This window comes from Zerene cesonia, chromosome 5 (assembly GCF_012273895.1).
Source record: "Zerene cesonia ecotype Mississippi chromosome 5, Zerene_cesonia_1.1, whole genome shotgun sequence".
Lineage (NCBI taxonomy): Eukaryota > Metazoa > Arthropoda > Insecta > Lepidoptera > Pieridae > Zerene > Zerene cesonia.
Window position 1 is genome coordinate 8,383,356 of NC_052106.1, and position 12,569 is coordinate 8,395,924.

Genomic DNA, 12,569 nt, shown 5'->3' on the forward strand with positions numbered 1-12,569 from the left:
TTTTTTCAATATTCGATAAACTGACATATCCATATTTGTACATATTTGTTACACATTTTTTTATATATTTGTTATCTGTGTATAGATTAGTATAACTAATGTACTATTATTATTATAAACTAGCTTATGCCCATGGCTTCACACGCATGTTATTATACGTATACACCTTCCTCTTCAATCAGTCTATCTATTAAATAATATCCCATTTAAATCCGTTGCGTAGTTTTAAAGATTTAAGTATACATACATACTTTGCTTTATATAGTTTATAGCATACATACTTTGCTTTATATAGTATCTTGTTAATATAGTATCTTGGTGTACGGTAAATAATTTTTTATTAACTCATTCATTCATTCCTTCATCCATACTTATATATAAATATGTGTTTGAGTTCACGACGTTAGTACATCATAGACTTATATTAAATTTGGACTGCAATAGGACCCAGGGTCATATATATGAGCTAAATGTTTGTTCTTAAGTTTGTGAGTCAAACCGCGAGCACGCTTAGTCATTCATAATTGTGTTTACATTGTTCCGAATATAACTGATTAAAACTTGTTTATCAGGGTGTGGTTTTTCTGTATATTCTTATTATATGAATCTTTCTTGTATATAGAATCGTAATCAGTTGTTGGTTGCCTGGAAGAAATGGCTTTTGACCATAAGGCAGCCAATTGTATACAAAATCCTTTGTTGTTATTACTATTATACTTTTTGTTTGTTCGTATACAACGATAAGAATAAATAAATAATTTGCATTTACAAAGTTGTAAAGCTTATGTGTGCACGAGTATTTACTGTTCTATTAAAATTTTGGTTTTAATTATGACAATAATAGAAATACTTTCTTTATCCGGTCTTAGTTACAATGTTATTATTAAATATATTTTAATAAAGTTAAATTGTATTTTACGTATGGTAATCCAATCCGCACTTGGCCGGCGTCGTGGTTTATGGCCTGAACCCTCATAGGTGGTCTGGAGGCCTGTGACGTGGGTCATGTCTGTGAAAAATGTATGGGCGGATGATCATCATCGGCCCATACATATGATGGTGATTATAATTATATATTATATGTGTAATGCCCATGATGACGATGATTATAATTATATGTGTGACTTGTCACAAACATTTTCCAAAATTACTCGCTGCTTTTTTATCACAAGTATCTCTTTAAAATATTTATCACAATCTGAAATGATAACGACATTCCCATACAAACCATTGAGACGGATACTAATTCTATCAGTCACTAATGATCACGATGAAAGAAATCTCTGGTGTACCATCAAATACAAGTGATCAGGGGAAAGCAATCACCCGATATAATATGAAGTCCAAACTCTTTGATCGTTCGCTGTCCACTGACCCTATTAGAGATAGCTGAGGATGGAATTTTTAGTCATCCTTAAAAGGATAGGTAAGACTCTCATAAGCACCCTTTTTTGACCGACTTTTTAGATTTTATGGATCTAGTCGATAGTGGGTATAATCGCGACTTGAATGTAAAATATTCGATTACTTTTAGAATAGTTTTAGTGTTAATGGGTATAAGTAATCGAAATTATTTTTATTTTAGATCTTTAATAGACATATCTTTTTATCTTTGTAAAAATCTTTGTATTTATTTTATTTTATAAATTTAATGAAGAAAAAAAGTTAACAACATGTAAACACCTTCAAAGAGCGTGTATTAGCTGGTTTCGCGTTAAGTGTGAGTATATTTTACCCAAGCTATCTATCATGAAAATCTACATTTAAAACTAGCTTTAAAATTCATTTATTTTTAAGCAGAAAGTCATCATATCCGCTATTTCGGATTCAGTTTGACAGCTTAAACACAAGAAAAATAAACTTCAAAACTTGATTAATTTCTCTTCATACAAAATAAAAATACGGCAATGACCGTAGACGGCATTGCAACCGCATAGAGCCACGTGCTAGACGTAACTTCCTATGCGCCTCCCTCTCGCACGCGTCGAATTTCCCTATCACCCATTTCGCCCGTCTCTGTCCGACGCGGAAAATTCTAAGGGTCGCTTCCGTTGGATTTAGTGAACGTCGGGCTTTCGTGAGGGGAGGACGCGTCGCTCCGGTCTATTTACGCGTAAATGCATACATGTATAAGTTTCGAAGTTTGCTGAATTGCTTGCATTGCGTCTTTTGTTGGATTGGGCAAGTACGCACGTAAGTTGGTGAAATAGTGAACAGTTGGTTTGAATTTGTGGTTCATTTGTGATTTTGTGAAGTGTCTGGACTTGTACCTGTAGACTTTTGGTGAGTATACGTTTTTAAAAAAGTTTTATTTTTATTGTACAATTTAATGATGAAATTATGCTGTTACATAAATCGTGATAAATATATAACCAGATTATAGTTTGTATTGCGTATTAAATAATATTTTATGAAATAGCTAAGTTCTGGACTGTACAACTTAATCACTTTAAAAATTTATTTGTGATTGTATTGTTTCTTAGTAACTTGTTGTATTTTAAATGATTTTGGTTTTTTATTATTTATAAATGTATTTTTTATTTAATTTGTATTTTAAAAATATTAATAAGTACCCATTAATATCATTATTGTCATATTTAAAGTATACATTATTAACATCACAGTAAACATAAATATACACTTTTAATAAACTTTTTATCTATCTATCTATCTGTCTATCTACTCATGATTGCTACGCAACGTATGTAATGTCTACGTTGCGTAGCCATCTACGAAAATTCGTAGAGAACTTATACTCCCATTATTTTTACGTCTTAGATGCTATTATTTTCAGATATACTATATATGGTTTATTTGTATGTGTAGGAGTTTCTAACCACTGAACTGTGTAATCGATACTGATAAGATCCGACTGACAGCTTATTTTGTTGAGGAAAACTTACAGCGAATTGCAACATCTTATTTTTTATTAAATATTAGCCGATTATAGTACATGGGTTCGATTCTCAGGGGTGACAATGAATATGGCAATAGCGAAGTACTATTTCTGCTTAAATACAAGCCAGAATATTTAATATTTTCCATGACGAAATGACAGTTACAATGACAGTTCTACTCTTTATAAATTAAGACATTTTTACATAATATGCCATTCAGGTATTATGTTATTTAACCAACGATTCTAACACTTATAGGATCACGACGACTGGCATATTGTAAAGGTAAATGTCCTGTAAATACATACAAAGGAAATCACCATGTTTTGTTATTTATAAGGATTCTTAAGCATTCTTGTCTTGTATATGAAAATAAAAAAGTGGCTATAAATATTCATTCCATAAAATTGATAATGCATATAAAAAGTAGTAAAAGCATACCTAAAATGTCCATAAATAAAAAATAAACAACACATTCTCAGTACTAGATGGGTGCTTCTAATAAATTTATAGTGTGTACATAATTTAAGCCAATTTCCACACTTTGGAGTCGTACATTTTTAACAGTTACGTTTACATCGACTGCTACACGTGTTATGGGTTACGTGAGTGGTTTATAAAACGCATTGGATGTTGAATATTAGAGATGATAAAAAATATATAATGCGTGATGTAATGTAAAACGATATTGGTGTTAGCGGTTGATGGCGTCATTTTAGATGAATACTTTTTTTATTGATTTTTTGATGTTTATTCGGTGTGCAAAAGTTGACATGTCTTACTTGTAAAATATTACGAAAAAATAAAAGCAAAGCTCCCTGAAAAATACTTGTATTTGTATGATATAATACTTGTATTATTGAACCCTCTTCCGTAATTTTATAACATTTAATATTGTGAAAAGTGAATCTGAGAAGTACCGGTCATACATATTTATATTATTTCACTAACACGATATGTATCTATTTGTTAGACATTGCACTTAAACAGGTGCGTTTGACATCTGTCTCACTGATTGATGTATTCAAGAGGCAGGACGAGCGAGATATCATAGCGAAACTTATTTCATTAGTCTTCAAGGATAGAACTCAGGATTTTTCAATGATTTGAATTTATTTACTAACCAACGTACGATAATTTAAAGAAATTAGTAATAATCAAACTCATCACATAAAGTAAATAAATAAGACATTAAAGGTTAGGTGAAACCTGACTTAACACAACAGAATCTAACCAGTTCGTGTCAGAATTATTATGTTAAACCAAATTGACATTTTATTTAGCAAAACAAAAGACGCTTGTTAAAAATGTAAATATAAAATTACTATAATTCCAAGCAAAGGGTTTCTTTTCTACAGCGGAATATTAAATTATTGCTAGTTCCTTTGATCGCTATAAAAATAATGTAAAGCACTAAAAATTTATGAAAACGATAGACCGGACGCTTAGAATTTTCGCCGGAAAAAAGTTCAATGAAAATTGGTGCCCTATATTACGGTCAGGCCTCTCATAGTTAGAAAATAGCTTTCCTCTCAACCCTAAAACGTAAACATTTATATTCAGGCCCCGTAGGCCTCTGAGGTCGGTAAATATGAATTAACAAACCCTCGCGCGTGTAGTCACATCGATTAACTGCACGCACAAGTCGATCGATTTCACATGAGCGTAGTCGATATGAAATCGAAGATGCGTTGTGTACAGGTACTATAACTAGGTGTGTATACAATGGACCCTATTCAGTAGGGTTTAATTAGGCATCTCCAATCGTGACATAATACAAATGATCTGCTTTATAACTCTCATAGTATGTACTGTGCCCATGTTGGTAAGCTTATGGATGGATTGTCCAGATAGTTCAGTGGTTAGAGCCATGATTATTGCATAAGAGGGTGTAAGTTTGAGATTAATTGCTGGAAAATGTGCACTTTTATAGTTTTTGCGAATCAGTTATATATGAAGGTAAACTGTGGTCCCTATATCAGATACCAATGTCGAACATGGGAATATAAGTAGATGTAGTAACCACTAAATAGTGGTGCTAAAGCAGTGGTGGTTCAGTGGTGAGAACCTCGGACTTCAAAATCGATAAGTCGGGGTTCGAGACCGGGTGAGCGTACAGGAAATAAACTGATTTTTCAATTTATCTGCACATGTAGATAACATCACCACTGCTTAAAACGGTGAAGGAAAATATTGTGAGGAAACCGGCATGTCCAAGATTAAAAACTTCCACGACATGTGTCATCTGCCAACCAGCACTTGGCCAGCGTGGTGGATTATGGCCTGTGTCCCAGCAATGGAACATAATATATAGGCTGATGATGTTGAACCACAAAACAAATAGTAAGTTTACATACTAAGGGCATTAAAATTACATGAATTAGCAAAGAGTGGGCACGGCAAATCTATCAATAATGTAATTAGCGACAGACAGTCGGTAAGGCTTCGGTGTACGGTTACAGTCATCAAATACATGTAATTGAAAAATTTACACCATCCCTAATTGTTGTACTGAGTTTATCGGTTTCACAGTCATTTGTGAGAATATCACGATGTGATGAGAAATATTGTGTTATGAGGACATTTAAAATTATCTAATTCATTTGTTTTTTCTATTTACAATGCTTTATTGTACAATAATAAAAAGTAAACGTTTTACATAGAGTTAAGTCACTAATATTTCATACAAAAGACGGCTTTATAAACAGCAATTCCTGCCAGGCTCAATTATGCTCGATTAAAAAACGACCTTTAAATTAAAAAAAATTGAGAGATTGTATCCCTCCTTTTTCTCACTTAAATTGTTCGAACAATGCATTAAGACACAGAGACAAACGTGAATTAAAATTGATTTCTGATTAATATTTCTTGAATGATAGCTTTGCATAATATATAAACATACGCACACATACACACATATATTATAGTATTAGATATTACCGATATTGTGTTTTTTTATTTTTTCTGCTTTATTGGAAAAGTTTGACTTGATTACGTTTAAGGAGGAGAGCACATTAGGCTTACAATCATTAATACATGGCATAGAAAAACCTGTCTTATCAAAAATTCAATCTTTATCTATGGAAAAGCCAAAATATAAAAAATCTTTAGAAATAAAAAACTTTTAAACGGATTTTAAACTCGATTTATTAATTATATTATTAAACCGAAGTGTCGAACACTACAGCGAGCGTGGTCATGGGGAGACTGACTAATAATTAAACTAATTTCTAAATGAATAATACTCGTGCAAAAGCAAACACAAGAAAATACTATATAAAAAAGGATTATCAGTTCATTTTCCAAATAACTTTATTTGATTCCGCGGGCTCGAAGTATCGATATAATTAAATTTCAAGCTCGTAATCCGACGAAATAAAACAAAGAAAAACCCGCATGCCATATTTAGTAAACAAATTCGTGTAAATCCGTGTAAAATCGGCTTAGGCCGTAGATGAAGTTGTTTTTGAATTTTCAGCTTCTTCAGAGATTAGTTTCGATACTCTAGGCTATCATAACATCGTCTGAAAAAATACCTCTTGTATATGAATATTATTTCGTTTAAAACGTGCTTTTTAAAATTTTTGTGGGTACATTTCAAATATTATCAATGTTAATTAGAATGAATCGCCAATGAATCGGCAAAATGTTACACATTTGGCGATTTTAACTTGTGTACAACTAGAGAACGGCTCGACCAATACGGCAGACTTTTTTACATTTTAGATAAATTACAAGGAAGGTTCTTATGAAGAAAAACTTGTTATTTTTTATAAAGGCAAATATTATAGTTACTCCAATAAACAGTTACTTATACATTTAACTTTTTAAACGTCTTGTCAAACAAACATTATATATAAAATTGTGTTCAAAAAGCGCAGAAAATACGAAACAAGACAAATGGTCAAACAAAAAAAAAAAACAAGTTAAAAACACCTAATTAACCCGCGCCCGCATAAATTACACGCTGAAATGAAAAATGTCCCGCGCGAACCGTAAGAAAAAAAAAAAAGTGGACGATTCCGCCCAAATTAAGCGTGCACATTACTCATTGCTATGCGTTTTTTGTTCCGGTTTTTATCGCTAGTAGGTGCGAAGGGTTAGGCGGTTACGGGATGGTCACTTTTTCCACGATTGCCCAGAAGAGGGTTATGTTTTAGGATTATAAATAAATAAGTCGATGGACGTATAAATATAACATAGAAGACATATAACATCTCAGTCTCCCCGTCGGGTTAATAATATAATGAATAAATCGCGTTTAAAATCCGTTAAAAAGTTTTTAATTTCTACATATAACAGAGAAGTTGTTTTTATGAGATCCCAAGTAGGTTAAAGTTAAATATCGGAAAAAAAGATAACATTATATTCAATTCTATTTTCTACAAGCCATTACTATTTTAAAATTTTAAATGTCTGATCCGGTTGTATGAAACATGATTTTGCATAAAAATAAAAGAGAAACATTTGATTTTTTATATGCACGTTTGTTATGTTTTCAAGCAAAAACTATTGGACCAATTTCTAAAATTCTTCCACCAATAGAATGCTGAATCTTTATTAACATACTAGGCTATAACATTGTACATTGGACGAAGTCGGGGTGGACCGCTATTTAGTTCATTATTCATATTTAGAAATGTCCATAGGAATGAATTTCCACCTCCTAGATTATAAATTTATAAGCTATGAAATAATAATGTTAGTTACTGTTTTATGAACTTAGCTCGTAACCCTATCAAGGCTTGGCTGTTTATTGAAACTCTATTCAAGCATTAACTACGCTAGCATCGTAAACTGGACGGGCTGATAGTATGACTTCTGAAGTAGTATATTAACTAAATAGATTACACTTGATGAACCGACGATCGTTTCAAATTTAAGAACTTTAAACGAGATGTGATTAAATCGAGATATTATTTATTCAATATATAGATTAGTTTAAAACAAGCGCTGTGTTATCTCCATCTAGCCCATGAAAGTTCATCCTACTAATATTATAAATGCGAAAGTTTGTAAGGATGTGTGTGTTTGTTACTATTTCACGCAAAAACTACAGAACCGATTGTAATGAAATTTTGCACGTAGATAGCTGGACAACTGGAATAACATTTAGACAACTTTTTATCCCGATATTCCTATGGAATACTGAGTAACGCGGAGCGCGACCAGTTCTACATAATTCCTACGTTAATGAAATAAAGTGTTTAATGTGAAATGCAGCTTTACTTTCTCCATAATCTGTACTAATGTTACGAAGAGGTATAATTCTATCAACACTTATATTATAAAGAGGAAACTTTTGTATTTTTGTATGTTTGTATGTTTGTAATGTTTTCACGGAAAATTTCAAAAGCTACTTTATCCCGATTTCAAAAATTATTTTATCCCCTTAGGGAGTTGTAAGTTCACGGTCAAACAGCTAGTAATTTATATGTATGTAGGGTGCTATCTTCAGAAGAAGGTACTATTTCTTTTTCACGAACACAAATCTACTTAATTCAGAAGAGGCCTATTTGTTTACATCGACAATTTTTTTTAACCCGAGTGAAGGGTAGATGATAATAAAAGTATCACCTTTAGGTGTTGACTGTTGTACAATCCCGTAACGCAATGTTACGTGGCCTTGTCTATAACTAGAGGATACTTCGATCCGCTCTCGAAAAATATTGTTTGATAAACATTGTGTTATCACACTACCAGAATCAAATGTCATATATAATGACATTTGATTCTGGAACATTTGAACTGGAACCTATGTTCCTTTAATATATTATAAGTACGCAAACATCGCCTTGTTTGCTTTGTACCTAGCTGTATATGAAATCCATTATTTATTTATTCACAAATGTATTTGGCCTAAACATTCGCTTGTCATCCTATCGCAATCACACAACACCCCTGCGTGTGTGTGCATTTATTGGCGTAATTGTTTCCGAGCTCACATTATACGCTGAAGTCAGTTTTCAATTAACTCCGCTAACAGGTCAGTTGGCTGGAAGCGTGTAATAACATCGGCTGGCCGGCCAGCACTAATGTCTGTCACCTTCATGTATATTTATCGATTTTCTCTTATGCGCGTAAACAGATCGGCAAATCTTATAGAATAATATTATGTGTTAACTAGTTTTCTGAAATCCCTAAGGAATGAGGTGTTTTATCGCGCGAAAAAGTAGGTTATGTCGCGTCTTATCAATCAGATACAAAATCAATTTATACAATATATATAAAGACTAACAAATGCACATTCGAAAATTTGTCTTACTCCTATCAGGTTCTGGGATATTTCAATACACTGAAAGCTGTTCTCTAGTGACAATCCTTGTTAGACTAATGATAATTAAAACATCCTTTGGAGTCATATTTATATCCACTATCAATGATGGGAAATGACTCAATAATATAATAATCGATATTATGTTCTGTCATGGAAAAATTTGAGTGAGTTAGAGGCTAAAGTTTATGAATCACAAATTTCTATAAAATTTAAGAATGTTTATTGGTTTTATGCGAAGAATTACGCAATTCATATTGGGGAATCATGCTCGTATTACACACAGTACTTTTATCAGTGGTGTACAGTTTCTTGTATCATTATCGGTTTTGTAATTAGGGATGATACAAGGGGGACTTATTTAAAAACTGTTACGCTATCATTTCCAATCGATATCCCGGATTATTGGTGAAGATATCACTTGTAATCTCTGAATATTCGATATTATTTACTCATGTTTTATGAAGCGATTTGCGCAACATGATATTACGTTCAAAGAGTTTCATGTGTTTGGATATTAAATTAGGTACGGTTTACGTTTTTGAATATATGAAATGATATTACATTTAGATTGAACTCATTTATTACTATAGTAGAAAATATTCTTTAGATAAGCGTATTCTCAGTAACTGGATAACTGGTATGTTACTGATCATACTTAAAAGACAAATATAATTCAGTGACTAACGTTAGCTCTGACTCTAATTTTTGTGACTATGCACCTTAGGCTGATAGCCTTTAAGTTCATATTCATGTTTTCATACTCCTCCTCGTTGCCATTAACAAATTGTATTATAATAATTTTTTATATTTAAACACTAATGTAATCACGGGCTTGTGACATAATAATTCTTTGATTTCACTAATAAAAGAAGAAATGAATGAAAATATTTTATTTCACAAAGGGCATGAAACTTTGTATGTATAAATTGTATAAGAGATAGCATAATTATTAAATAATATTATTTACTTTTAATATAAGGACATTTAGTGAAGAATGTTTCTGCTCCTTTTTTATTCCAATAATGTTTATGTAAAACTTCTTCTAGACTTTATAATTTCTCGCACATACAATAGATGTTCCCATAAAAGATTAAGTGGATAATTTCCATGTATATTTCAAATCAAAAGGCATTCAACATAGTGCACATTGAACCACAAAGCGTCCGTCTCAATTTTCGCATTCGATCTCGATTGGCTCAGCAATATTTCAGGGTTTTTTAGCCCTTTTTTATTGAATAACAGTTAGTTGAAACTCGAATAACGTATGCAGCTGTGGATGTGGCTACATTCTGCGTTTTTGCATTCGAATTGTTGGACACGGTGACTGCAGAAGGCTCTTTGGAATGGTTAAGGAATATCTCTATTTTTAGGACATTTTTGAATTTATTCCTTGAGATTTATTTAAACAACATATTAAGCTGTTATTGTTTGTTAAATTTATTAAATTGATAAATCAATTTTTAATTTACTAGCTGCGCTCCGCCGTTTCCCGCACATGTCTGTATCCCGTAGGAATATCGGAATTAAAAGGTGCTTATGTGTTATTCTAGTTGTCCAGCTATCTATGTACCAAATTTCATTGCAGTCGGTTCAGTAGTTTTTCGTGAATGAATAACAAACATACACATACCTACAAACTTTCGTATTTATAATATTAGTAGGATATAATTTGCAAGTAGTAATGAGAATTTTGACTCGATAACTTCGTTTTCAGCAAATTGGTGTGATTTTATCGTGTGAGAGGTATTGTTGCCCCTTGGACCCATTTATATCTGGAACGGTACCAAACCCCAGGGACGATGGTGACCTTTCTTAGAGAAATAAATTATTTGAGCAAATTTAAACTTTAACAGAAATCGATTTATCTACTTTAAGGTCACTGAAACATATCATTCAAATTGGAATTCTCTGTTGACTATGCGGACAAAGTCGCGGGCAAACAGCTAGTGAACGAACATAGATGTCAACGAATAATTACATAGATAGATTGCTATATACATACAAACAAAAGTATACATAAAACATCACTCTAATACAAAATCAGGTAAAATTAATAACAGTGATTTATCATATAATTCAATCTACAACATAACGTGTGTTTGTCCTGTTTGTTTGTTGTTTGATGTGGACAAAGCGTCAATATGCCACTTCATATAATTAATGGCTGAACTGTTTAGGGCTACGTTATTAATGTCGCTATAAGTTGATAGCTCTTTGAATGTGTGTGTATAGTTTGCTCCCAGTGGCACAGTGGTTAGAGATAAGTGGTGACGTGAATAATGTTTAGATTTTCTTTTTCTTACCCTTTCTAGTTCATTCCTTCTTTGTTGTCAATTCTTTTCTAATCCCTTATCCCCTAAAAGCGGGCAGAGCATTCTCTGTAATTTTCATAGGCGATGGTGATCGCTTATCATCAGACGAATCACCAGCTCAGTTGCCCACTCTGACATAAAAACAGATTAATTATATACTAGCCCTACTTTGTATTCTGCGCCCCGCGGTTTCACCTGCGTAAGTCCGTATCCTGTAAGAATATCGTCATAAAAACTTGCCTATATGTTATTCCAGTTATCCAGCTATCTACGCACCATTTCATTGCAATCGATTCAGTAGTTTTGCGTGAAAGATCAACAAACACACACACATCCTTACAAACTTTCGCATTTATAATATTAGTAGGATTTGCTAATGAAGTAATACAAAGAAATCATAAAAATCGTGTAACGTTGAGTAAAGATTACGTACATAGCAAAAAATAAAAAAAAACTTTCATCTCCACTATTCAGCGAGTAGCCTTAATAAAAGTTATACAAATCTGTTATCAACCAAACAGCATCGTCTCTTGTGCTGACGGTACATAAAAATGTTCCAGTAATTAATCAATCGGATCTAAGATCAATAAGGGACCAGCATACCTCGCTCCAGTGGCTGATTGGGAAGTAAACAAAGTTTAACCACCTTTCTGAATGCTTGGGAACTTTTTGGTCCCGTGTCCCCTAGTGGGGTATGAGGCAGATGGTATACATATGTTTCACTGATCGATTTTCTTTATGGACAAATAGGTGATCAGCCTTCTGCGTCCTGCCAGACCAAGGCATTTTTTTTGCGTCCCCACCGGTAATCGAACCCCGGACCCTTCGGTTCTAAGCTCACGCGTTAACCACTGTAGGCGGTCAAGTAGATTCCATTGCTCCTCATTAAATGTATAAAACTTAGTAAAATTAAATCTTAAGTCATTAATTCAAATCATTGAACGGATTTTGTTTTAAAGTAATTTTAAAGTATAAAGCAAAGTCGCTTCTTGCCGCGTCTGTTCTTAATAGTCCGGTCAATTTAGACATTTGACCCACGACAAATTCAGGGGAAGCTGAAAATTCTTAAAATTGTTTAAATTA

The 12,569-nt window shown here is 32.7% G+C and overlaps 1 protein-coding gene across 1 annotated transcript in view; it reads left to right on the plus strand.

The window, feature by feature from the left end:
* The first annotated feature begins 2,078 nt into the window (after positions 1 to 2,078).
* Positions 2,079 to 12,569, plus strand: part of LOC119840130 — a 298,391-nt gene continuing 287,900 nt past the window's right edge. Inside the window, exon 1 of the mRNA XM_038366643.1 lies at positions 2,079 to 2,283. The gene's annotated coding sequence lies outside the window, so the exon portion shown is untranslated. The remainder of the gene's footprint in view (positions 2,284 to 12,569) is intronic.